Source organism: Mauremys mutica, unplaced genomic scaffold (assembly GCF_020497125.1).
Source record: "Mauremys mutica isolate MM-2020 ecotype Southern unplaced genomic scaffold, ASM2049712v1 Super-Scaffold_100033, whole genome shotgun sequence".
In the NCBI taxonomy this organism is placed as follows: Eukaryota; Metazoa; Chordata; order Testudines; family Geoemydidae; genus Mauremys; species Mauremys mutica.
This window is the reverse complement of record NW_025423255.1, coordinates 5,460,659-5,486,266: the sequence shown is the minus strand read 5'-3', so window position 1 is coordinate 5,486,266 and position 25,608 is coordinate 5,460,659. Positions and strand designations below refer to the sequence as shown.

Below are 25,608 nucleotides of genomic sequence, written 5' to 3'. Positions count from 1 at the left end.
TCCTAGTGGCCTGTCCCTGCTGTTGTAGGAGCAGCAGTGATTTCTATGCTCAATAGGTCTGTTATACTTCCCCCATTCCCATTTTTGTCTCCTCTCCCTCTCTGAATGCCTGTGAAGTGGCTTTCCCCCTCCCGCTCCCTCCTGCAATGCTTGTGGGAAGATTGGGCTGGTTGAACACCTGGAAGATCAGAAGAGCTCCTAGATAGACAAGGTGCCTGGGACTCTCATTAGGCAGCACTCACACACCCAGAGCATGGACACTGCCCAAGGTGGAGTGTGACCCACCAGATGCAGCCAAGTCATCTCTAGTCACAGGCCATGAGGAGCAGGTCCTTAAAAGGGGAAGGGGCCCTGTGCTCAGGAGTCACTCACAAGCTTGTACCTCCAGTGAATGCCCTTCGCCTGGACCGCCTGGCCAGTGGTTCGCTGTGTTACATTCCATCGCGCCTCGGGAAGACTTACCTCCATCGCACCGTCCATCGCGGCGCTGTGGGACACTTACCTTGCAGAATCCTGTGCCTGCCTCTTGGCTTCCCAGGGATGGCTACTTGCAGCCCAGGAGAAGAAGGATGGTTCTGGTGAAAGGAAGACAAGCAAAGTACTGGGAGGAAATTTGGGTGTGGGCTCTGCGCTGGGGGTGGGGGTGGGGTGCAGGAGGGGTGGTGCAGCTCCCAAAGTGACCGGTACACACAACCCTCTGGCAGCAGCTCCTAGATGAGTGGGGCCAGGGGATCTCCATATGCTGCTGTCTGCAGGTGCTGCCCCCAGAGCTCCCATTGGCTACAGTTCCTGGCCAATGGGAGCTGCAGAGATGGTGCTCGGGGTAGGGGCAGCATGTGGAGACACTCCCCCCACCCCCAGGGGATGCTGGGAGATGCCAGCCACTTCTGGGAGCGGCACGGAGGGACGGAGGCAGAGTGGGCATGGAGCCACCTTAGTGCTGCTGGCACATCTCTGCACACCCGTTGTGGGGGGAGGGGAGCAGAGGCCTCCATGTGCTGCCTGGGGTAGGGGCAGAGCACGGAGCTGCCTCCCCTCCCGGGTCTATTACAGGAGTGGGTGGGTGGGTCTTTTGGCCTGCAAGGTGCAGCAGGTCAGAGTAGATGATCACACTGGTCCCTTCTGACCTTAAAGGCTCTGAGTCTAAAAGGGAGAGGGAAGTAAAGGAAATTTAAAAAAAAAAATGAACCAAGCATTGTAATACCAGGATGACTCCAACTGCTCATTATATAGTCCCACCCCTTTCTTCCTCCACTGGGTGTTTAATGACCTGTTGGGATTTGGGACACTGATTCTCTCATTCCATTGGTAAACTGATACAATGTGACTGAAATTAAACCAATTCCCAGTGGAGGAATCATCACATCATTGCATTGGCTGGGAATTGAACCCAGGTCAACTGCTTGGAAGGCAGCTATGCTCACCACTATACCACCAATGCATCTGGTGAAAGTCTCTGATTTTTCATACTTGGTGTCTGGTCACCTTACTTCTCAGCATGAGGCAAATGTCTCTGTGGTCTCTGCCGTTCATCGTGGGGAGTTTCCCCACTGATAACATTTCTTGCTGGGTCAGGGAGGGGAGAGAGAAGAGGCATTTATTCTATTTCATTCCCCTCCATTTTCTGTTCCTCCCCATCCCTTCCAGGGTCCTCCCTTCCATTTCAGACTGTGCAGTGACACCCTCCCCGCACCCAAGACTCTCGAGCCTCTGGAGCAGCACGATCCCATGAGATCCTCAGTGACCAAGGGTCTTTTCCAACTTCCAGGAGACCCAGCTTGAGTCTAAAGGAAGCTCTGTTCCTTCCTGGGGATACTCTCTCCCTTCCTGGAGATCAAGATCATGAAGCCTCTGCCTTGCCTCCTGGGTCTGAATTAATGTCCCATTTCCCACTATCTGCTCAAAAGAAACAAATGTTTCTAACCCAGGTGAGTGGCGTTAATTCAGCTGGAATCCTTCACCCACATTCCTTAGGCGATACAGACTCTCTGTGACACAGACTGACTGGGGTTCATCTCTGCATGTCCCCAATGGGGAAGGAAAGACACTGAGGGGGAAGGAAGAAGATGGACAGAAGGAGTCAAATGGGGCTAGACCAGAATAGGACATTTTCTGCCTGTTAAAATGTACTAGACTCTAATTGCTTAAAACAAAACAAAAACCCACCAGCTTCTGTTTGAACCATCAGCTTTTCACAGAGCAGCCAAAGTGGTGAAGCACAGACACACATAACCACCGACAGCCCAAGTGTGTCTAAGAAGCACCTATAGTGGCTCATGCAGGGGGAAATACAGCTGTGGGTGTGAGTTCAGGCCTCACCCAGAGCGTTGGTTTTCATTAGCCACGGAGCTTCCCCCACTTGCTTTGCCCAATTCACATGGAAAGTGCCATAGGAGGGTGATGAGAGTAAATTCTAAACTCTGAAATGCGGAGGTTGGCCCAGAGATTGGAATAAGCGGTTTGAAGAGAAAAAGCTCTAAGAGTATAAAACCAGACAGTCTCCAGGGGCAGGTATGGTACAACGCCTCAACAGGGAGGCATTTTCGGGGGGTTCACTCCCTCTGTTAAATGTCCTGAGAGGTATTTGAAGATGAAGATAACGCCATGGCTAACAGGATGGACAGAATCCGTCACTTCCACCACCTCCGTGATAGACACGGAGACAAACCCCTCCCTGCTGTGACTGCAGTTCCTGGAAGGAAAAAGAAGAACAGAAAGTGACGAGAGAAAGAAAGAAAGAGATTCCCTGTCACCTCTCTCCCTGCTGCCTCCCCCCTTGTATTCTGTAACCCCATCTCACTGGGTTCCCTGTGCTGGTGCCATGGGGGTGACACTAGAGTTCTGGGGATTTGGGGGGCTCTTCATTTCTCAACATTTCACACAAATTTGTCTTTGGGCTGAAATTTCTACTGTTAGGCCTCTCAGTCAGAGCTGTACCCCACCCTGTTTGCGGGGGTGGGGAGGAGATGTAAATTGCAGAGCAGGCAGAGAAGTCGCCCATAAAGGGTCATATTGATCTGGTGACTGGTTCTGACCGGGGTCACACGTCCTCTGACACAGGCTCATGTGCAGAACATGGGAGCTCTGGCTTGTCCTAAATGCTGTAGACTGTGAGTTCCTGGAAAGGGCAGGGGAGAGGGAGCAAGAGGGGAAAGGCAGAGACATTGGAGATGAGGAATTGGGGGGCGAAGAAGGAGAGAACAGAGAGACAATAAATGATTGAAGCAGAACAGGTGTCCCAACTCCATCTTGCTCATCACAGGTGTTCAGAGAGACAGGTAGTTGCGGGTTTTCCACTGTCAAGTCTGAACTTTGATTCTAACGTGTGTTCAAATATCAAGGGGATCTCCACATACCTGATCTCTTCCCTCTCCCCTTTTTTAGTATTAATTTTTATTTTGACGTGTTTGGCTTAACCGTGATCGTCTCTTTCCCCACCTGTATTGCAATTTGGGGGTTATGTTTATTGTGCCTCCCTTTTGTTCATGTCATTATAATTGTAACAGCAAAGGAATCTGCAGGAGCAAAAACTGACTCAGAACTTCATTTCCCCATCGTGCTGGAACATCCTACAAACAGCTCACACAGCTGGAATTATAACACGCAAGGCCAGGGGATGGGAGATGCAGGTTTCCAAGTGTTCTGTCTTTCTCAGATGACACATTCCAGCCCCTTGTGTGCCTCCATCCTTGTATGACCTGCTGGACTTCGACACATTTATTGTCTCATTCTATTGATAATGTAATTGTAACACAATGTGACTGAAATTAAACCACTTCCAGATGAGGAAACAACAGAAGAGAAAAGCCATTATTGCATTGACTGGGAATCAAACCCAGATGAATTGCTTGGAAGACACCCACGCACACCACTATACCACCAATGCATCTGGCAAGAGTAGCTTTCCTGCAGGTTCTGTGTGCTGGCAAAGGGGGTGACATATGACCATGGAGGTAGTGAGCAGGGTGGTTGGGCTGGAAGCTGCCTGACAGCTGGGAGCAGAGTTAGGATCCCAGAGTGACTGAAAGGGAGCAAAGGTGAAAACAGATCTCACTGGGAGCTGGCCTCACACCTGCCCCGCCCATAGGAGAGGGGAACTGAAGCTCAACTTCAATCACAGAAAACTCTTCCCTGAGGAGGAAGGGGACAGCTTGTTTTAAAGACCAGGTTTGTGTTTGTTCCTGCTACATACGGAGGGGCTGGGTAGTGCTGATTCCAGCCCCCAGACTCTGGGAGGATAAGGAACAAATTCAGGCTGCCAGTGACCTGCAGGAGGGAGATGATCTTTTGACAGTGACGGACGCCTCGTCCTAAAGGCCTTTGTCTGCCCCCTTCCAGTGACTGTTTGGCACAGGAATGCAGCCCCCACTCCTGGGTCTCTCCTGGGGAAATAATGTTTCTGTGCAAAACACCAAAGCTTTTAACAGAAAGGAAGAAAAGGAAATGGCCACATGATGGGACTAGGACATAAGGAATGAAACACACATGGGCGGCGAGTTATATACCCACCAGCAATATTCAGAGCCCTGGGGCCCAGCTCCACCAAAGTTTGGGGCCGGGTCTCCCCTCTGGCCCCACCTGCCACCCCCCCGTGCTTCCCCCGAGTGTCCCCCGGGCCCCCTTGCTGGCCCCATGCATGTCCCTGGGCCCCGGAGGGAGCAGAGCGTCCCTGCCTCTTCCATGCAGCTCCATGCTGCCTCCCTGCAGCAACTGCTGCCACAGGGTCCTAGTGCCCCCCCCCTCCCCAACTCGCTGCCAGGGCAGACTGACTCTGAGCCTGCCCTTCCACCTCAGACCCTTCCCTTTTCCAGCGGGACCCTCCACCATCACAGCCCCACCCCCCACCCCCCGCAGTCACCACTCCTGCCCCATGCTGGGCAAGGAGACAGCCCCATCCCCCACCCCCAGTGAGGCTATAGTCAGGGGCAACAGCAGGGGAGGAGGTGCATGCAGCACCCCCCGGCACCCATCATGGGGGAGGCGAGGGAGATTCCTGGACCTGAGAAGGGCCCTAGGAGCACCTGCAGTGACAGTGGTGGGAGTGAGTGTGCTGCTGGGGGGGTGGGAATGAGGGGTTCCTCCCCCAGAGCTTGCTGCTGCCAGCAGGGAAAGGGCTGGGGGGAGTCCTCCTTTCTGGCCCTTGTCCCGGAGCAGCCTGCCTGCACCCCAAACTCGTCCCCAGCCCTGCCCCACCCCAGAGCCCACACCCCCAGTCAGAGCTTTCACCCCCCCACCACATCCTCAACCCTCTGCCCGAGCCCTGAGCCCCGAGCCCCTCCCACACCCCAAACCTCCCATCCCGTCCCAGCCAGAGCCTTCATTCCCCCCCCGACCCCAAACCTCTGCTCCAGCCCTGAGCTCCTCCCACACCCCAAACCTCCCATCCCCAGTCCCAGCCAGAGCCTTCATTCCCCCGCACACCCCAACCTTCTGCCCCAGCCCTGAGCCCCCTCCAACACCACAAACCCCTCATCTCCAGCCCCAGATAGAGCCCTCACACACCCCTGCACCCCAACCCTCTGCCCTAGTCCTGAGCCCTCCCACACCCCAAACACCTTATCCCCATCCCAGACACAGTCCTCATCCCCCTGCACCCTAACCCTCTGCCCCAGCCCTGAGCCTCTCCAACCCCCCAACCCCCCCAGCCTCAGACAGAGCCCTCACCCCCCACACCCCTACCCTCTGCTCTAGCACTGAGCCTCTCCCACACCCCAAACCCATCATTCCCAGCCCCAGCCAGAGCCCTCATCCCCCTGCACCCTAACCGTCTGCCCCAACCCCGAGCCCCCTCCTGCAGCATGAACCCCTCATCCCCAGCCACACCACACAGCCACACCCCAAACTCCCTCCCAGAACCTTGGGCAGGTGGGGGGCGGAGTTTGGGCAGGTTCTGGGCACCACCAAAATTTCTACAAACCTACCGCCCATGGAAACACAAGATGCTTCTCCCATGTGCATTGACTTTTCACCTTGTTTGTGGTGGTGTTGTATCCATGCTGGTCCCAGGGGTCCTCTGGGGCGCCGGGCATTAGCCACTTTCGGGAGAGTGGGCTAGATGAACTGGTCTGACTCAGTGTGGCTGTTCTTATGATCTAACTGCTGGTCATGGAAGAGACAAACTTCCAGGCTACACAGAACTGAAGAAGTGTGTGGGGTTAGCTCCACAGCTTGTCTCTTTCACCAACAGAGGTTGGTCCTCTGCAAGCTCTTACCCTCACCCGCCTTGTCTCTCTTGGACTCTGAAAAGTGCTTTCTCTCCACTCCCCTTGGAGAGACGTTAAGTTTCCCTTTGGGCAACTATCAGGCTGAAGAAATTGTATTGACTGTGACACTAGAATTGAAGATTTATTATAAATAAATGAATCTAAACCTGAGGTTCTGGTTTTCACATTGGTTTTTCTAACTCAGTTCCCAATTCTCTTCTAGAAAGGCCTCCAGGCTGCCTGCCCAGCCCAGCAAAAGTGGCCAGGAGAAAGCCCACACTGCTGCTCTTTCAGGTACTTGAAGGCTGCTATCAAACCCCCCCTCACTCCGTCAGTCCCCAGTCTGTGGCAGTGCATAGGATTCTTCCGTCCTAAGTGCAGGACTCTGCACTTCTCCTTGTTGAACCTCCTCAGATTTCTTTTGGCCCAAACCTCCAATTTGTCTAGGTCGCTCTGGACCCAAACCCTGTCCTCCAGCACTTGGATTCTTTACATGCTTTCACAGAGCAAAGAGCACATGTTCCATGATTTCATAGGGCAGAGTTTTGTGCTATCGGGAGCTTTCCCTGTGTGGATTTGACAGGTGGATCAACACAGAGACACATTGTGACCCTTCTCAGGGTGCTGAGGACTGTGAGTCTCCTTGTTGCCACCTGCCACAAGGAAGAGGGAGTTTTGCATTTGGCAGCTGGATGTTAGTGACCAAACTCACCAGCCTGCTGGAACTCAAGGACCCTCCTCTGAGCTACAGCAGCCACCCTCACCCCTGAGTTCCTTCAATGTGTCCCCCTCTGGGATCCAGCCCGGATCACCAGATACCTGGTGAAATCCCAGATCCTCTCTTGCCCAAGTATCCCAGGTTACTAGTTTTACTGTGGACCATTGCTACTGTATCTCACACAGCACCTGAGTACAGTTATCGAACAAGCAAAAAATTTATTTCACAACGGATAGAGATTTAAACAAACAAACGTGAGTGATGGAAACCAACTGTTACCAACTAAACAAAGGCAGAAAGTGATAGAATAGAAAGGCCAGCACAAAAAACAGAGAGAGGAACAATAAGATACTAAAAGGACAATGGTTGGAACTCTCCATTTCTCTCAGTTTCTGGACTGATGGGTAATAGAGCTGTAGCAACAGTTGAGGAACCAGAGTAAATTAAATCTAAGGTTTGAGCTGCTAGTGAAGCATTTTCCACACTCACAGCATTCATAGGGCCTCTCTCCCCTGTGGGTTGTTTGATGACTAATAAGGTGCGAACTGCGATTGAAGGTTTTCCCGCACTCAGTGCATTCATAGGGCCTGTCCCCTATGTGGATTCTCTGATGTTGAGAAAGGGCTGAGCTGTGAGAGAAGGTTTTTCCACACTCACTGCATGTATTTTTTCTCTTTCGCCTGAGGATATCCTGCTGTGTTGTGGTTTCCATGAGGACCTTCTGAGTTCCCCAACAGGAAATAAATTTATCCACTTTCTTCCCTGGCTGGTTTCCTTGATCTGTTTTTGGTCTGTGATGAATCTCCCAGGATTTTCCCTGCTCAGGACTCCTGGACACATTCCTTTTCGATCTTTGCGATAATGCTCTGTTTTTACCCATTGGCTCAACATTTTCAGGCTGAGAATTCTGCTCCTCTTTCTAACATGCCATTGCATCACCTGCTGTGACAGAGACAGAAACCTCAGACAGGGATGGAAAGGGGAAGACCAAACAAAAACAAGTGCTGAAGACAGGTCAAATAAAAATCAGGAGCTGAACTCCCCCAAACTCTTCCCCCAAATAGGAGAGAGGAGGGGGATGAATTCAGCCTTCACATCCCATCCAAATACGCAGGGGGAAGGGAGGAAGCTACTGCCTGGTGTCTGCTAGGATCTATAGGAAGCCATGAGCTATATTTACCCTGAGGATATGACCCCTACAAGGGACAATAATGAACTGAGAGACCTCCCCAAGGGCTTTGTTGGGCATTCCAGATGTTTCCTTCAGGCACTTACAGATTCTGAGGTGGTTTAATGTTTCCTCACCTGTGCAGGGAGATCTCAGGATCTCTCTTTCCTCTGAACCCTGGAGGTCTGGGACCCACGGCTCTTCCCCTTGTTCCATCTGGGAGATCACATCACATTGGAAAACTAGAAACCCTGCTCAGATGAAAGAAAACAAAGGAGTTCAGTTGATTTCATAAGACTTGGTCATAAAAAAACAAACATTCTATTAATTTAACTTCAGTGCTTAGTGTGACCTGGTGGGCCAGGGGCAGTTCTCACTGAAAATGCCAAAGATAGGGGAGGCTGAAAAAGGGAGAGCAGATGCTCCCAGAACTGCTGGTTAACACTGAAGTTAAACTCACTGACCAGTCACCAACTGGGTTATTGAGAAGCTGAAAAAAGAAATCACACGGCCCCCTTTATTGCATCCCAGTTCTCTGACTCCTAATCAGCAGCTAGGTCCAGTACAGTGAGAGGTTATTTAAAAACTCTGCTCACATAAACAAAGTGTTCCTCTGACCCCAAAGGGTCACCCACATCACCAGGTCAGTATAGATTTGGATATTACCCAAAATTCCATCCTTCCAGACAATCCTTTAGCATCTAAACTAAAGGTTTAAACGAAAGAAAGACAGAAAGAAGTTAAATGGGAAAGCAGTCAGATACATTCCAAAATGGATATATCAGGTTCTTAGCAGTATTGGTGAGTTGCTGGCTTGAAAGTCCGTCTGGAACGCATCCACAGCTTGGATGGGTCATTCAGTCCTTTGTTCCAGGGTTCAGTTTGTAGAGAAGTTGCTCCAGAGGTAGGAAGGGGGAATGAAGACAAAATGGAGATGATGCAGCTGCCCTTTACATTCCTTTTGCCATGTGGCCTGTACTTCCTGTGTTCCAAATACAAGATTCACAGCACGTGGCATGGAAAAGCCTTGGAGTTCTCAGTAGACAGGCATACCCCGACATGTCTTGCTGACTCAATAGGTGTATCCCCTTGGTCCTTTCCATGGGCTCATTGTACAGCTGATGACTCTCAATGGGCCATCAAACAGGGGGCAGTGCTGATGCCAATATATCTGGGGGTGTCACCCAGAAACACTGCACAAGTCTGGAAATACAGATATACCCTACATATCTATAACTCACAATACAAAGGTGATACAAACATAGAAACAAAATTATCATACTTGGCAAATCATAACATTTTCACTGACACCTTACATGGCATATCTAGCACGATTCATTGCAATTTTATCAGATTATATTATTATTTTATTATTAATACCAAAATGTCTCACAATTCCATACAGTGTCACACTTGGTAAACCAGTGAATTCCCAGGACCAGTTCCCCAGGTCCTTGAAGATGCCGAACACTATGCTTGTGAGGGATTGAAATACCCACATATCTGCTGGGAACACACACACACACAGACACTGTATCTGTCTACACCCCTGTGTTCACTCTTCTAGAAAATTAAGATCAATTTTGTACACAGTATGGCTTGTGAGGTATCATTTGAAAGAACAGAGGGAACAGGAACCCTTACCCAGCAAGGTCACATTCTCATAGTTCTCCTGCATGACATCCCAGTAGAGGGCTCTCTGAGTGGGGTCCAGCAGAGCCCCCCCTTCCCTGGTGAAATACACAGCCACCTCCTCGAAGGTCACCGGCCCCTGAAAGAGCAAAAGTCCAACACTCAGGACCTCTTTCCCCACTCACAGCCCCACTATTTGTGGCAGAGAGGAGCCAATCAAATGGAAGCTCTGGGTGGATCGCAGTCAACAGAGTCCCACCCCAACCCCGCTCAGCGTATCCAGCAAATACCAGGGTGAGGGGACAAAGAGAGAGCCCCTTGTCTCTCCCAGCAGATCCATCACACACCTACTGGCCACCGACTGATACAGGAGATGGAGGCCCTAGCAGGGTCCAGGGAGAGCTCCCTGGTAGGAAGCCCAACACCCTCCTCCTCGTGAGGAGCGGGATATGAAGGGAGAGGCAGCTCCAATAAGCCTGACTCATGGGGTGCCCCCTTCATATCTCACAGCAGCCGCTGGTTAGTGAGGTCAGGCTCCAGCACTGGGAGTCTGGTCAGTTTGACTAGCTCCATGTAGGTGGGCTATTTTCTTTCTTCACAAATTAGGGCAATTCCACCTCCGAACCTCCTGGGTCTGTTCCTAGAATCTAGGCCACTTATTAAATAACTCCCAGCAGGTTTGCCACACCCTGGCCTCCTCCTTTCCCCACGCTGTGAATTTCCTGCCCCGCTCCAACCTCCAAACCAGACTTCCCATCTCCGGTGTATTTGCTTTCCCTCTCCTCCAGCAGGAACCCACCAGCAACCCCCCGATAATCTCTACCTGAGTTGGCTCCACTGCAGCCATTTCTCTTCTCTGTCCCACGCCAGGCTGGGATGAGCTGGAGCAAAACATGGACGTCATTCTGCAGCCTGTCTGGGGGAGAAGGGCAGTTGTGGGTGTTTCAGAACCGGTTTTAGTTAATTTCACATCAGAATTCCCCCAGGCCCCTTCCCTGCAGACAGACACCCTAGATCCTGCCATGCTGGGAAATGCTCAGGCTGTTTATTACAATGTAGACCTGGCCCCTCCTGCCAGGCTAAGCCCAGACACATTTTTAACCACCCTTCTCCCTCCCCTCACCCCGTAACAAAGTCTCTGAACACAAGGCTAGAAAAGAGCAGAACCAAAGGAGTCACTGTGGGGGATTCCCAGGGACACTGACCCCACGGCAGCCACACCCCAGCAGGGGGAATATGGAGTCAGGAACTGGCTTTTCCTCTGTCTGATCCTTGTTTTGTTCACTGGAAAGTGGTTCTGCCCAGGGATGCAGCAATACATGTGTCTGGGTGGACTAGAGAGCTGGAAATCTCTCCCCGCTCATTTCTACCACTGCCCCTTTCAGTCTCTCCTTCACGTCCTCTCTCCCTGCCCCTCTGGCTGGGAAAGTCCCATTACTGGGGGCTTTGCTCTCCCAGGGCTGGATTTTCTCCTGGCAATTGCTACTGAGAGGAGAAATGAGGAGGAGCTGTTTGTGCAGAGTCACTTTCTTGCCAGTCCCCAGGACTTTCCCTGAGGTCTTTCAGTTACCTGGAGACTCTGGCTCAGAATTTAGTATTAACAGGGCCCAGGGCTGCCCTAGGGGGCTAGGACCAGCTGGAGAAAGTCATCCCCTGGGCCAGGCAGAGAAGCAGCTTTAATTAAGGTCACTTCCCAGCACAGAACCCCGCTGGGGGAGCAGCAGCTGCTAAGCCTGGTCTCTCAGATCACAATGGAGGCTGCAGCCTCTGATCCAGGAAGCTGAACCCCAGTATCCTGAGCAGAGAGGGACAGAGCATCTGAGCAGCTTCCCTCCTTTAGCTCTCTGGGGAGAGCAGCTAATGAGAGCCCCTCCTCACAGGGAGAATTGCTGATCTCATTTGCCCCACTGTCGATCCGGAGTCACTCCTTGTCTTTCAATACAGTGACTCTGGATTAACAATGGTCTCAATGAAACCAGAGTTCAGAAAGAATCAGTCCAGAACGCTGTGGAAGAGACCATTGTGCGGCAGTGCTGACCCCCCTCCCACCTCCCTCACCCCCAGATCCAGGACAAGGACTGGACAATCTAGGACAATGGAACTGGAAGTTCCTGCAGTTTTCAAGAGGGGAGAAGAGCAAAAATCTCTGATTTCACCTCACAGTGTTTGATAAGTGGCTAGAAAGTTATCACAGTGACTGGTCCTGGCCGGGGAGTGTTGGGCAGAGCTTGGAGCCAGGATTCTGGCATAAGCTAATCAGGGAGAAGAAGCGAGGTCAGGAGCAGCCCCCAGAGCCCCAGCCAGCCCCCCCCCCAGATACTCCCTGGGACCCAGCCCCCAGAGTCCCTGGCCAGGGACCTCAGATACCCCTCAGAGCCCCACCGGCCAGAGAACCCCCACCGGACCTTCATTGCCAGGTCCCACCAAGAGACCCCAACAGCCAGAGACCCCCCAAAAGGGACCCCCACTGGGAACTCAGTCCCTCACTGCCTGCCTAGAACCCCCTCCCCCCCTGCCCTCCAGCAGGATCTGCCCTGCCCTTTGCCTGGCACCCCCTCCTCCCCCCCTGCGGGATCCCCTGGTGCTTTACAGGGGCACCCCCTGGCCTAGCGCCGGGGATTCTCCCACACACACTCTGTGCACTGGGCATGGCAGCAATCCCAGGAGTCTGCGGGGGAAGCCCAGACAGAGCCCCTGGCACAGCACCAGGCTCCCTCTAACCCCCTGTCCCGCCTCCCCAAGAGACGCCCACCCCGGCTGTTCTGCAGCCACCAGGCCCCCAGCGATACCCACCTCCAGGACCCACAGCCTCAGGGCTGGGCACATCACACCCACCCCCTGAAACCCCAAATCTCCAGAACCCACCAACCTCACTAGGGTACCCCCTGCCCAGCCACCCAGAGGCCTCCCCCACCACAATCCCCCTTCAGCTGCTATCTCCCCCCACAGCCCCACCCCCACCCAGCAACACTGTTACCTCACAGTGCCTGAGAAGTGGATAGAAAGTGACCACCGCCCCCTGCTGGCCAGTCACACAGGCAGAGGGAGCCCTGGGGGATGCTTCTTTAACAGGAGAATGGAAAACCTGGAGGGACAAAATAGGTAAGAAATGTCCATGGCCTGTCACTAGCAAATAATGGCCACCATGGATCCACCCCAGAGGTGGCTGCATCTTAGCACTGCGGGAAGCAACCCCTCACAGAGGCCATTTGCCATGGGGTTTAGGATACTTCTGGACCCACACTGCACTCAGAGTGACCTCCTCATCCCATGCCAGGTGAAGAAAAGTAAAGGATTCAGCCAACTCTCCCGTTACCAGCTGGGAACCAGTGAACCCCAAACAGGGGGAGGCCTCTGGCTTTGATGTGTATTAAGTATCTGGCTGGTCTCTTTCTTCGGCAAACATTTTAACAGAGGTAAAGGAGGGACCAAATGATTCACAAAGGAGTCGGGAAAGATGATCTCTGGGCAATTTCACCCCCTACAACATCCAGGATGGAGAAGAACTCAGGGCAACAGGTTCCCTCGAAGAAAGAAGTTGCTGGGATTTAGAAACACGGGGAACAGCCCCAAACCTGAGAGGATTTTTAACTGACTTTTGATAATGACATAGAAAAAGGCAAAACCTGAGCTTTGAGAGCAACGTTCAGAAATGAAAGAGAAAGGGTGGAAATCTGAGAGATTTTGGATCCATTTTTCAAATTAGAGAGAGGAAAGTGGAAAATCAGAGGGATTTTATATCAGTTGTTGATAGGAGGTAAAATATGAGTGTTTCACATCAATATTTGATAAATGAATAAAGAGGAAATGGGCAACATTTGCAAACATTTTATATCCAGGTTCAAGAATCTGAGAAAAGGTGTAAATCTGAGATTTTCTTGGTATTTTATAATTAGAGAGACAGGGGGAAATCTCAGGGCATATTCAATTAGAAATAGACAACTAGAGAGAAGTGGGGCAAACATTTAGGTTATTTTATATGAACCTTTGAGATTTGCAAGGAAAATGTGTCACAAACTGTGTATTTGATAACATGAGAGAAAAACACCAAGATCTGAGGGGATTTTATATTGCTGTTAACGAACTAGTGGAAAAGGGGGACTGTTGGACTGGATTTTATACGACTGTCCAATACATAAACACAAAGTGATGGTTCCCCCACCCCCACCATTCCCATGGGCAGCAGGAAGCCCTTTGAGGAGCTGATTAAAAGGGAGGGGGAGGGGGAGCTGGAAGGTCCCTGGATAAAGGAAGGGGGCAGCAGTGGGGGACGGGTGGGTGACTGGCAACTGATGGTTGGGGGCAACTGTGTTGGTAGTTAGGGGGCAGCAACTGGGATTGGGAAACTGGGGTCTGGGCAGTCCCCATGGGGGACACGTGTGCCTCCCTTCCCTGCCCTGGCAGAGACCCGGCATCTCATAGAATATCAGGGCTGGAAGGGACCTCAGGAGGTGTCTAGTCCAAGCCCCTGCTCAAAGCAGGACCAATCCCCAACTAAATCCCCAAATGGCCCCCGCAAGGAGTCAGCTCCCAGCCCTGGGTTTAGCAGGCCAGTGCTCAAACCACTGAGCCATCCCACCCCCACGCCAGGGGCGGCCATGTTGTGGGGAATGACTCAGGGCAACAATTTCCCACCTCAACAAGGACAAAACGCTACAGATAAAATGGGTGGGAAAATGCCCCTCACTAGAGAAGATTTTAAACTGACGTTTGAGACTCATGGGGAGAACGGGGGAAATCGGGGGAGACGGGAGAGCTGATCATTGGAGGGGAAAGGGGGGAATCGCCCCAGATTTTATAGCCCCGTGTGAGACACTGAGAGAGAAAAGGGGCAGAACTAGAGAGAATTTGTATCGGGGGTGAGAGGCAAGTGGCACAAACAGGGACAGGATCCAATTAACCCCCCTCCCCCCTTCACCCGCCCGCCACTCCCCCCCCCCCGGGAATTTCCTGGCTGCACAGAGACAGTTCAACCCCCCCGCGTCCCACTGACCTTCCCCTCCCTACAACTCCAGCTTCTCCCCTCCCTGCCTGACACCCCCCATCTCCCCCCACACCACAGGGGATCCCCCCCGCCAGGCCCCAGTCTCTGCCCCCCAAATCCCACTGGGGCTGAGGCAGCTCTGAGGCTTCTCCCAGGTTCCCTGGGGCAGAGTCACTTTCCTGCCCAGCCCCAGTGCCCCCCCCCCGCCGGGTCTCTCACTCCCCGGGGGGCTCCGTGGGAGGCTGGGCACCAGGGATGCAGGACGGCAGGAATGGGGGTGTGTCATAAGTAGTTAGTTAAGGGTTAAGGTCTACCTGTAAAGGGTTAACACAGACCTGGTGAAACACCTGACCAAAGGACCAATCAGGGAAGAGAATTTGAAAATCCCAGAGAGCGGGAACTTGGGTCTCTGTGTTCTTTGTTCTGTGTTCTTAGCCGTCTGGAACTACACCAGCACAGACGTTTAACCAAGTCTGCTCAGCTTTCTGAACTAATTTCTTCTATTCAAGCTAGTGAGTATCAGAAGTACAGGGTAATTTCATATAAGAATCCTGTGTCTGCAATTCTGTGTGTTTGTATTGATTATTCGTAATTTTGCCTGTATTGTTTGTACTGAGGAAAAGGGAGAAATTTCTCCAGGGATTAATAAGATTAGACCCTATGAATGTCCATCTTGGATTCATAGAGATTGTGTATTTTTTCTCTTCTTTTTTTTATTCTTTTAATAAACTCTTTTAAGTTCAGGACTTGGTTAAGTTCCTTACCTGTGGATTCAGGGGAAGGAAGCTAGGCGCCACTCTGTGGAGACAAGGGTTGTCTCCAAGCAGAGAAAGCAGGGAAAGTCTCTGGAAGGAGGAGAGGGAGGGGGGAAGTGGGCTGCTTCCCTGTGTGTAGAGATTCAAGGAGTTTGAATCAAGGTATCTCTCTCTCCGGAGCAGGCTGGAGAGAGGGAAGAGAAGGGAGGGGGAAGGTTCCTCCTCTGTGAGTGGATCTGTGTTCCCAGGGAGTGTCTTTGAAGGGAGACAGGGGGGGACAGAGGGGTGTCTCGATTCACCGAAATAATCGAGCGGTGGCAGCGAGAAGGAACCCCACCCTAAGGGTTAGGGTGGTGGCAGAATACATGCGGGTCCCCATCTTTGAACCCACAAGCTCAAAGTGGGGTGAGATCCCATGACAGGGTGACAGGCCTCCTGTTCCTCAGTCTCACGGCGGGACCGAGGGGGCTCGTCACTCTTCGGCTCGGGAGCGCTGGGAAGACCCGACCGTGGACGGGCCGTCGCTGGGGGGGGGGCGGCCCCGCGCAGGCGCTGAGCACGTCCTTATCTCACTTCTGTGGCGGGAAAAGTGCTGAGCAGATGGAACGCTGAGGGCTGGTTTTGGCGGGAAAAACCGGTTTGGACTGGTTTGAGCCTGTCCCCTGATGGTAAACAAGTCCCCTCTCAGAGATGGAGTCCAGGGGTCAATAGTTCATATGCTCCAGATTGGATCTTATTTTAAAGCCAGTGATTTACTTCATAAACATCTTATTAACCAACTCATTGAACCTATTGAACAGTTTATACTTCTTACACCTAACAATGAGATAAAAAAAACCAACACAGACAAACCTTATCTGTAACAGCTAATGTCCTAACTGGGAAATCAGCAGCGGTTTGTAGCGGGGGGAGCGCGAAGTCTGAATGTGTATGACCCGACCCCAGACCCCAGCCCCACATAGCAGTGGGGCTTGGCACTCTCTGTGCATTGGTGTGGTGGCTGAGTGGTTAACCAAGCAGTGACAATCCAAGGAGGTTCCCTGAGTCAGTCTCACTCCTGAGGAGATTCTGCACCAAAAAAATTCTGTGCACAATATTTTAAAATTCTGCAAATGTTATTTGTCAATAAATAAATGTGGAGGCTCCAGCACTGCAGGGGGGAGCACAGGCTGCTGGATGCACGGAGGTGGGAGATCACCCTGCAGCCCCCACTCTCCTCCAGTGAAACAGACTTGGTGGTGGGGCTGCACCTCTCTGCTGCCTGCTTCAGGAGCCCCAAAAAGACTCCCCAGAACTGCTCATGAGGGACACATGTTCCTTCCCTTTGCTTCCCCATCAGAAAGTCAGAAAGCCTGAGCAGCTGGCCCCGGGTGATTTGAAAGGACCCGGGGGCTCCTGCCACCACTACCGGCAGCACAGCCGGACTAAAGTGGATTCCTGCCCACCCTCGCTCCGCACGGCGCACCACTCCCAGAAGCATCTGGCACATCCCTGCAGCCCCCATGGGGTGTGTCTCTCGCACGCTGCCCGCACCCCAAGTGCCAACTCTGCCATTGGAACTGCGGCAATGGGAGCTGAAGGGGTGGTGCCAGCGGGCAGTGGTGCCAGGAGACCCACGCCCCTCGGGCCTCCTCCATGTAGGAGTTGCTGCCAGATGGGGGGTGTGGGTCACTTTCGGGAGCTGCCCAAAATAGGTGCCACACCCTAACCCTCTGCCACAGCCCAGATCCCACACCCCGCCCACACCCAAACTCCCTCCCAGAGCCCACCACTGCCCCCCTGCCCCCCAACTCCCTGCCCCAGCCCAGAGCCCACATCCAAACTCCCTCCCAGGGTCCACCCCCCACCTCCCCTGCACCCCAACCCCCTGCCCAGCCCAGAGCCTGCACCTCATGTACCCAAACTCCCTCCCACAGCTTTGGGGGCGGGGTGAGGAAGGACGGACAAGACTTGGACCAGTTCTGGGCATCACCAAAAGTTATATAAACCTGGTGACGCTGAGCTGGAGCCCCAGTCAAGGCACATCTCTCTCCTTACAGGGGGGGACTCTGTGGGGCAGGGCGCTGCTGGGGGTTTATTCCGTCCTTTAATGGCTGTGGAAGGGGGAATAGGGAGTGAATTTGCCCCTCTGTTCTCTGCAGAACACGTGCAGGCAGCGGGATTATCTCCAGGGCTGTAACAAAACACAAGCTAGCAGAGGGGGGGAAGGGATTTCCTGCAGGATGGATTCCCAGTGCAGCTCCCAAGCTGTGCCCTGGCGAGCTGTGCCCAGGGGATTTAGACGCTTTAGAGGCAGGTGATTGACACGTGCTGGGTCCCATCCCCAGCGCTGAACTGACACGTGCTCGCTGCATTCTCAGCCGGGGGCTCCGGAGTCTGACGGTTCAGCAGCCCCCGCTTTTCCCCTGGGGAGCCCCGGCCCCCTCCTGCCCCCTCCGTGCTGAGGCGGGTCCCCGCGTGTCCCACCCCCCTGCGTGAGGCCCGTGGGCGGCAGCGCGGGGGCTGCTGCAGCCCTGCAGCCCGCGGGGCAGCGCGGGGAGGGGGGGACACGCGTGGGGCGGACACGCTGCCGCCGGGGCGGGCCCGGCTGCCTGGTTCGCCCCCTGCCCGGGGCTGCGGGGGGCGAGTGTCTCGGACGGGGCCGGGGCGACGGAGCCCGGGAGCGGCTGGGCCCGGGGCTGCAGGAGGGACCGGAGCGCGGCTCGGCTCAGAGCTCGGAGCCCAGGCTGGGCCCAGGGGGGCGGATCTGGGGTGTCAGAGCCTGGCGTGGGGAGCGGCTCTGGATGGGGCTGTGGGGGAGCTGGGAGTGCGCTGGGGGGGTCAGGGCTGTGGGGGAGCGGTTGCGGGGAGCTGGGAGTTTGGGGGGTCAGGGCTGGAGGGGTAGCGGCCGGGAATGGGGGCTGGGGGGAGAGCTGGGAGTTTGGGGTGCGCTGGGGGTAGCAGCTGGGGATGGGGGCTGTGGGGGAGCTGGGAGTTTGGGGTGTGCTGGGGGGGTCAGGGCTGGGGATGGGGGGAGCTGGGAATGCGCTGGGGGGTCAGGGCTGGTGCGGGAGCGGCTGGGGATGGGGGCTGTGGGGCTGCTGGGAGTTGGGAGTTTAGAGTGCCCTGGGGGGTCAGGGCTGGGGGGAGCAGCTGGGGATGGGGCTGTGGGGGAGCTGGGAGTGCGCTGGGGGGGTCAGGGATGGGGGGAGCAGCTGGGGGCTGGGGGGGAGCTGGGAGTTTGGGGTGCACTGGGGGGTCGGGGCTGGGGGCTGGGGGATGTTTGGGGGGCTCCATGTTCAGATCTGGCCCTGCGGGAGCTTTGGGGGCTGGCGCTGGGGAAAGTGGGGGACTGTCTGAAGTTGGCTGCTTGGGATGTGGGTGAGGCCCCAGGGAGCTGGGGGTTGGGCTGCACCCCTGGCACTGCAGCCTGGGGCCCTGCGTTTCCTCTGGAAAAGCTGCTCCCTGTTTCACCAGCTCCTCTCAGTCTGAGTCCCAGGGACCCTGCACAGGCGTCTGCAGGGCAGGACGGCCCTGAAATCTGGCAGCTGGGAGGTTTGCAGCAGTTTCTAATCCTCCTTCCCCTGCTTCTTCCAGGAGGCCCCACAAAAGCATCTGGCCCCTCTGGGAAAAGAGAGAGAAGCAGCCAAAGCCGAGGAGGAGCGGCAGAGCGAGGAGCTGCTGGTAGGTGCCCAGAGCCCCCCGTCACTTAGGTTTGCCTGGCATAAGAATGACCTGGTGAGTGCAGGGCCCACCCTGCCCGCCTCAGCCAGGGACCCATCCCCGCTGGAGCCCAGGGAGCCTGCAGGGTCAGACACGGGGGTAACGTGATGCCCTTAGGACGCAGGAGGCTGCTGGGTAGGAGAGGGTTAGTCTGTGTTAGCCCAGAGCCCCTGCCCACGGGCTGTCTGGGCGTCACAGTGACCAGGGATCCTTTCTAGCTCCTGGGGGGATGGGGAGGAAGGAGATGAAATGTGGGCTGCAGAGATGGAGGATTTGGCTCAGTGCACGTTGATGAGGTTTTGGGGAGAAGTGTCCCTCCTGTAGGTGATGTACAGCTCACCCCGGTCCTGATCCCTCCTCCCTTCCCGGGATAAATTAACTTCCCATCCCCCACCGCAAGAGCTCTTGTGTTCTGGTAAATAACTCTGCCACCCGCCCCCAGGTGCATTTATGATTTTCTCCTGTTATGGAGCAGATGAATTTCAATGTTGATAAATGCAAAATAGTGCACATTGGAAAAGATAATATCAAATGCACAGAAAATGATGAGGTCTAAATTAGCTGTTACCGCTCAAGAAAGAGATTTTGGAGTCACTGTGGCTAGTTCTCTGGAAACATCCACTCAATCTGCAGCAGCAGTCAAAAAAGCAAACAGAATATTGGGAATCATTAGGAAAGGGATAGAGTGTAAAACAGAAAATATCCTATTGCCTCTATATAAATCCATGGTATGTCCACATCTTGAATACTGTGTACAGATCTGGTCGCCCCATCTCAAAAAAGATATATTGGAATTTGAAAAGGTTCAGGGAAGATCAGCAAAAATGATGAAGGATATGGAACAGCTTCTGCATGAGGCGAGATTAATAAGACTGAGGCTATGGCTACACTCCGCAGCTTTTAGCCACATGACTGTGCCGCTACAGCTGTTCTGCTGCTAGGCGCGCAGTGTAGCTGCTCTTTGTTGGCAGGAGAGAAGTGCCAGTGTAGACAAAGGCTGAGACTGTTCATCTTGGAGAAGAGACGGCTAAGGGGGGATATGGTAGAGGTCTATAAAATCATGACTTGTGTGGCGAAAGTAAATAAGGAAGTGTTATTTCCTCCTCATAACACAAGAACTAGGGGTCATCCAGTGAAATGAATAGGCAGCAGGTTTAAAACAAACAAAAGGAAGTATTTCTTCACCCAACACACAGTCAACCTGGGGAACCCCTTGCCAGGGGATGTTGTGAAGTCCAAGACACTAACAGGGTTCTAAAAAGAACTAGAGAAGTGCATGGAGGACAGGTCCCTTAGGGGCTATTAGCCAGGATGAGCGGGATGGTGTCCCTAGCCTCTGTTTGCCAGAAGCTGGGAATGGGCGACAGGGGATGGATCACTTGATGATTCTCTGTTCTGTTCATTCCCTCTGAGGCACCTGGCATTGGCCACTGTCAGAAGACAGGATACCGGGCTAGATGGGCCTTTGGTCTGATCCAGTCTGTCCGTTCTTATGTTCTATGTTCCCCTGTTACTGAGCCGCCCTCTCCCTGATGCAGAAACAGACGGCAGCCGAGAGGCAGAAGATCGTCTGGGAGTGGCAGGAGCTGCGAGGGTTTCTGGAGGAGCAGGAGCAGCGGCTGCTGTCCCGGCTGGAGGAGCTAGAGAGAGCCATTGTCCAGAGAAGGGATGAGGGCGTCTGCAGCCTGTCCTGGGAGATTTCCCTGCTCAGCGAGAGGGGAGGAGAGAAGGGGCAGCAGCCGCTGAGCGAACCCCTGCAGGTCAGGCTGTCATTGCAATGATCATACGCAGCGTTTCTCTAGGCGCTTCTGAGCCCTAGACCCCAAAGCTCTTTACAGAGTGGGGTCAGGGGCATTATCCCTATGGGAGAAATGGGGAAAGTGAGGCAGAGGGAGGGGCAGAGCCCTGCCCAAGGTCACCCAGTGAGTCTGGCAGCGGCGCCAGGGATGGGCCCTGGGAGTCCTGGATGCTGCAGCCCCAAGACCTTCTCTCCTGGAAATGTCTCTCTGCATTTGCACTTGGAGGGTGAAATCCCCCCTCCCACCATGCTGAGGTCCCGAGCCAGGCCTAAGGCCCCTGTCACTGCAGGTTAATGGGTTTAGTGGGGCCAGGGGCCTTCTGGGTCTCTCAGCCCTGGGGGGAATTTGATTCTCAATGCAGAGAAATATCTTCTGCCTGTAAAGTGCCCGGGGAGAAGATTTCCACAGTGCGACCTGCCCGCAGGGTTTGCTGGGGTTGCGTAGGGGAAAGTCCCTGGTAGGGGGGCAGCAGCTCTGGGAATGTAAACCTGAAATTCCCCTACTGCCCGAGGCCTCAGTGGTGACCCCTGCAGAGCAGGAGGCCTCCCCGCCCAGGGACACTCCCCCTGACGGCCTCCTCTTTCTCTCCTTTGTAGGGTGCTGGGAGCACTGGGGGCAGGTAAGTTCTGGGCTCCATTTCGCTCCCCCTCATGGGCCGTTAGGTTTGATAACTGCACTGAATAGGAAGCTGCCCCCTGCCCTGGGAGCGTGTGATTCTGTCTCCCCTAGTGGCTGACTCGGGTAGGAGACGAGCCGGTTACTGTCTGGTCGCTCATGAGGTCACAGCAGGGCTGCTAGACCCAGGGCCGATGGGACAGACCAGGCCTGTCTCCTGGACTGACGTGGCCGTGTCACGTACTCAGAGGGTGCAGAATCTCAGCTTTCGCCTTTGTTAAAGTGAGTTGCCGGCCCTCAGCACCTCCCCAGTGTAAACGGAGACAGTGTTGCCTTGCTGGGGCTGCCAGCAGCCTGAAGCCGTAGCTCTGAGAGCGTGAACTCTCCTGTCCCCTGTTAATGTCATCGGGGTGTCAACTGAAATGGCAGGAGTGTTTCCTGGCTGATCACGCTAGCAGGTGGAATGGGGAGAGGACGGGAGTGAAGCCTTTGTGGGGTGGGAATAGGGGGTTGCTGTAGAGAGGGAAGAACAGAGGAGAGACACAAGGACAAGGAAGCGAGAGAGAAATGGAGAAAGGAAGGTGGGAAAGGCAGGGAAACACAGGGAAGAACCAGCAGGGCCCTACAGGGGTGTCCAGGAGGGGGCTGTTTTCCTCCTGAGTGACACTGAGTGTGACAGACAAAGACTTGGCAAAATACTAAGAACTAAAATTGTATTTCCCATACGAAGGGCAGATTCCCCCCTTGTTCTTCCTACATGGGTGTCCCATGGAGAGCAGTGGGTGTTCTGCTGTGAATGGAGCAGGGCACAGAGTCCTAACCTGATGCCCTGGCCACTGGCCGTAACGGACAGGGCAGTGTGGCCCTCTCTGCCAAAGGAGCTGGACGCCCCAGGGTTACTGCTTCAGCTGAAGGGTTGGGGGGTTTTGGCATTAAAGGGCCCACGTTCATTCCCTGCTGGAGCCCTGGGCTCTGTCTGTGGCCACTATCAGCATGTAGGACCTGCCCACTCTCTGGTCTGTGTCTCCTCCCTTCCACATGATCCCTGTGCTGGTGCCCCTTGTTACTGCCGTAAACCAGCGTAGGGGGTGGCTCTGCCCCCCACAGAACCAGAGCGTCCCTGAGAAAGCCCCTGAACAATGTCTCCGTTCCTTGCTCTAGTGTCTCCCCACTTCCCGTCTCTCTGGGGAGCACAGGGCTGAGGTGACTCACCCTGACATTGACTATCTCAGGCTACAAAGCTCAGATCCAGGTTTTGTGAAGTTTGGGGGTTGCTGGGCTCAGGGTCTGGGGCTCAGGCCTATTTTTCACCCCTCCTTTCCCCAGCAGGGAGGACGGGACGTTTCGGAAGCCAGAGCCGTCGTTTGCGGAGCTGGAGAAGAGACTCAGCGATTTCTCTCTGCAAAGTGCCATGCTGCAGGAGGTGCTGCTGGGATTCAAAGGTGAGTTGGAGTCTGGGGGTGGCGTCTCCTCTGGTTAGAGCGACCCTGACCCTGGGAAGGAGTCGGGGACTCTAGTGATGTCACTGATCCTGGGCTCCATCTCACAGCCCAGCTCAGCGAGTCGCCCTTCCCCATAGAGCAGCCCTGTGGGGCTGGCTCTGTCTGCAGCGGCTGCGTTATCGGCCTCTGATCTCTGTCACCATCTCGTCGTTAACAGCAGTTCCATTAATAAGCAATGGGGGTTTCTCCATGAATGTGAGGGCCTGAATTCTCACCTCTCCCATCTTCTCCTTCCCCTAGATACACTGTGACAGGAGCTGGGGAGCGACACAGGTACGTGTCTGTCTCTGACGGGCCGTGGGGAGATTTTAGACTCATAACCATGTTAGCGACAGGGGATTGCAGCCTCCAGCCCCGATGTGCAGCTGGAAATGGTGGAACAATGTGAAGCCGGGTGACCCCCGTGGCTGACTCACTCCTGCCGTGACGTGTGACAGGGATTCAGAGCGAATCCGGATCTCAGGGGTGTGTTTCCCTTTGGGGAAAGGAACAACCACCTGAATGGTGTGAGAGAGGATGAAACAAGGACAATAATCTCCAGACCCTGAGGCGTCTGAGAGCTTCCACGAGCGAGTGGAAGTGATCAAATGTGGGCAGCAGAGTCTCGGGCGTGAGGGGGGGGGGGTCACGTTTTTCATACTGACTTCAAAAAAAGGGGTCCCCCCCGTTTTTTTTTCTTTTGGCAAACCCCTGACAGTTAGCAAGGAAAAAGAATAAAACCCGTAACAAGGCCGATCCTATAGAACGTGCATGTGTGCGTCTCAAGAGGCTGACGGAGAAGGGGTGTCCCTGAGGGCGAAACGTGCAGGAAGTGAGATTTCCTTTGCTGAAGATAAGAAATCCGTCCCCCTGCGCTGGGGGAATGTGCCGACAGGCTCAGATCCAGTTCCTGTCTCGGCACCGGACGGGTTTTGCGTGGTTCCCCCTCTGCTGTCTCCCAAAACTAAGTGATTGCAATGGCAAATGAAATTGAATGTGGATAAATGTAAAGTAATGCACATTGGGAAAAATAACCCCAACTATACATACAATATGATGGGGGCTAATTTAGCTACAACGAGTCAGGAAAGAGAACTTGGAGTCATCGTGGATAGTTCTCTGAAGACGTCCACGCAGTGTGCAGAGGCGGTCAAAAAAGCAAACGGGATGTTAGGAGTCATTAAAAAGGGATTAGAGAATAAGACTGAGAATATATTATTGCCCTTTATATAAATCCATGGTACACCCACATCTCGAATACTGTGTACAGATGTGGTCTCCTCACCTCAAAAAAGATATTCTAGCACTAGAAAAGGTTCAGAAAAGGGCAACTAAAATGATTAGGGGTTTGGAGAGGGTCCCATACGAGGAAAGATTAAAGAGGCTAGGACTCTTCAGCTTGGAAAAGAGGAGACTAAGGAGGGATATGATAGAGGTCTATAAAATCATGAGTGATGTGGAGAAAGTGGATAAGGAAAAGTTATTTACTTATTCCCATAATACAAGAATTAGGGGTCACCAAATGAAATTAATAAGCAGCAGGTTTAAAACAAATAAAAGGAAGTTCTTTTTCACACAGCGCACCGTTAACCTGTGGAACTCCTTGCCTGAGGAGGTTGTGAAGGCTAGGACTACAACAGGGTTTTTAAAGTGAACTGGATAAATTCATGGAGGTTAAGTCCATTAATGGCTATTAGCCAGGATGGGTAAGAATGGTGTCCCTAGCCTCTGTTTGTCAGAGGGTGGAGATGGATGGCAGGAGAGAGATCACTTGATCATTGCCTGTTAGGTTCACTCCCTCTGGGGCACCTGGCACTGGCCAGTCAGTAGACAGATACTGGGCTAGATGAACCTTTGGTTTGACCCAGGGTGGCCGGTCTTATGTTCTGTCCTGGGGAACCATCTCAGATTTAAAGGGTCTCGGTGGGTTTAGCCCTGGTGGGAGGGGATGGGTCTGCACTGCCACGATGGAGTTGAAAACGTCTCTGCAGAGAAAGCGCCAGTGAGACTTGTGATGTGAAATGACCTAAAGTCTGATCCGAAACCCGCCCCCCCCAAATAACCTTTCTCCCCCCGACAGGCTGCGGAATAACATCCCCGGGTCCCTCCAGATTCTCCCAGCCTGCCCGGGGAAGGGAAATGGATGCAGCAGACCTGGCTCAGGTAGGGATGCTGAGGACATGCGGGGGGGGGGGAGGTTCCCGTACGAGCCAGAGGGACAGGGAAGACACGGGAAGTGGGAGTTTGATTTAAGGGTGGGAGGGTGCAGGCCGTGCACGGGGTGGAGAAAGGGAGGGGGACAAGGTGTGATGGACCTACTGGGACTTGGTAAACCTGGGGCCGAGTTTTTAGGAAGAGCCACGTGGCGGTTGGGTTGTGGGTGGGACTCCCCTGACGCTGTATCCATTTGATGGGCTCCTCTCCCCCAGGAATAGTGGGGCTGTGAGTGGGGAAAGAGGTCCTGAGTGTTGGACTCTCGCTCTTTCAGGGGCCGGTGACCTTCGAGGAGGTGGCTGTGCATTTCACCAGGGAAGAGTGGGCTCTGCTGGAC

The 25,608-nt window shown here is 53.9% G+C and overlaps 1 non-coding gene across 1 annotated transcript; it reads right to left on the bottom strand.

Moving 5' to 3' along the window:
• Positions 1–1,369: 1,369 nt before the first annotated feature.
• TRNAG-UCC lies at positions 1,370–1,441 on the bottom strand. Its single transcript has one exon. It is a non-coding gene; the product is annotated as a tRNA-Gly (tRNA).
• Between the last annotated feature and the right edge of the window lie 24,167 nt (positions 1,442–25,608).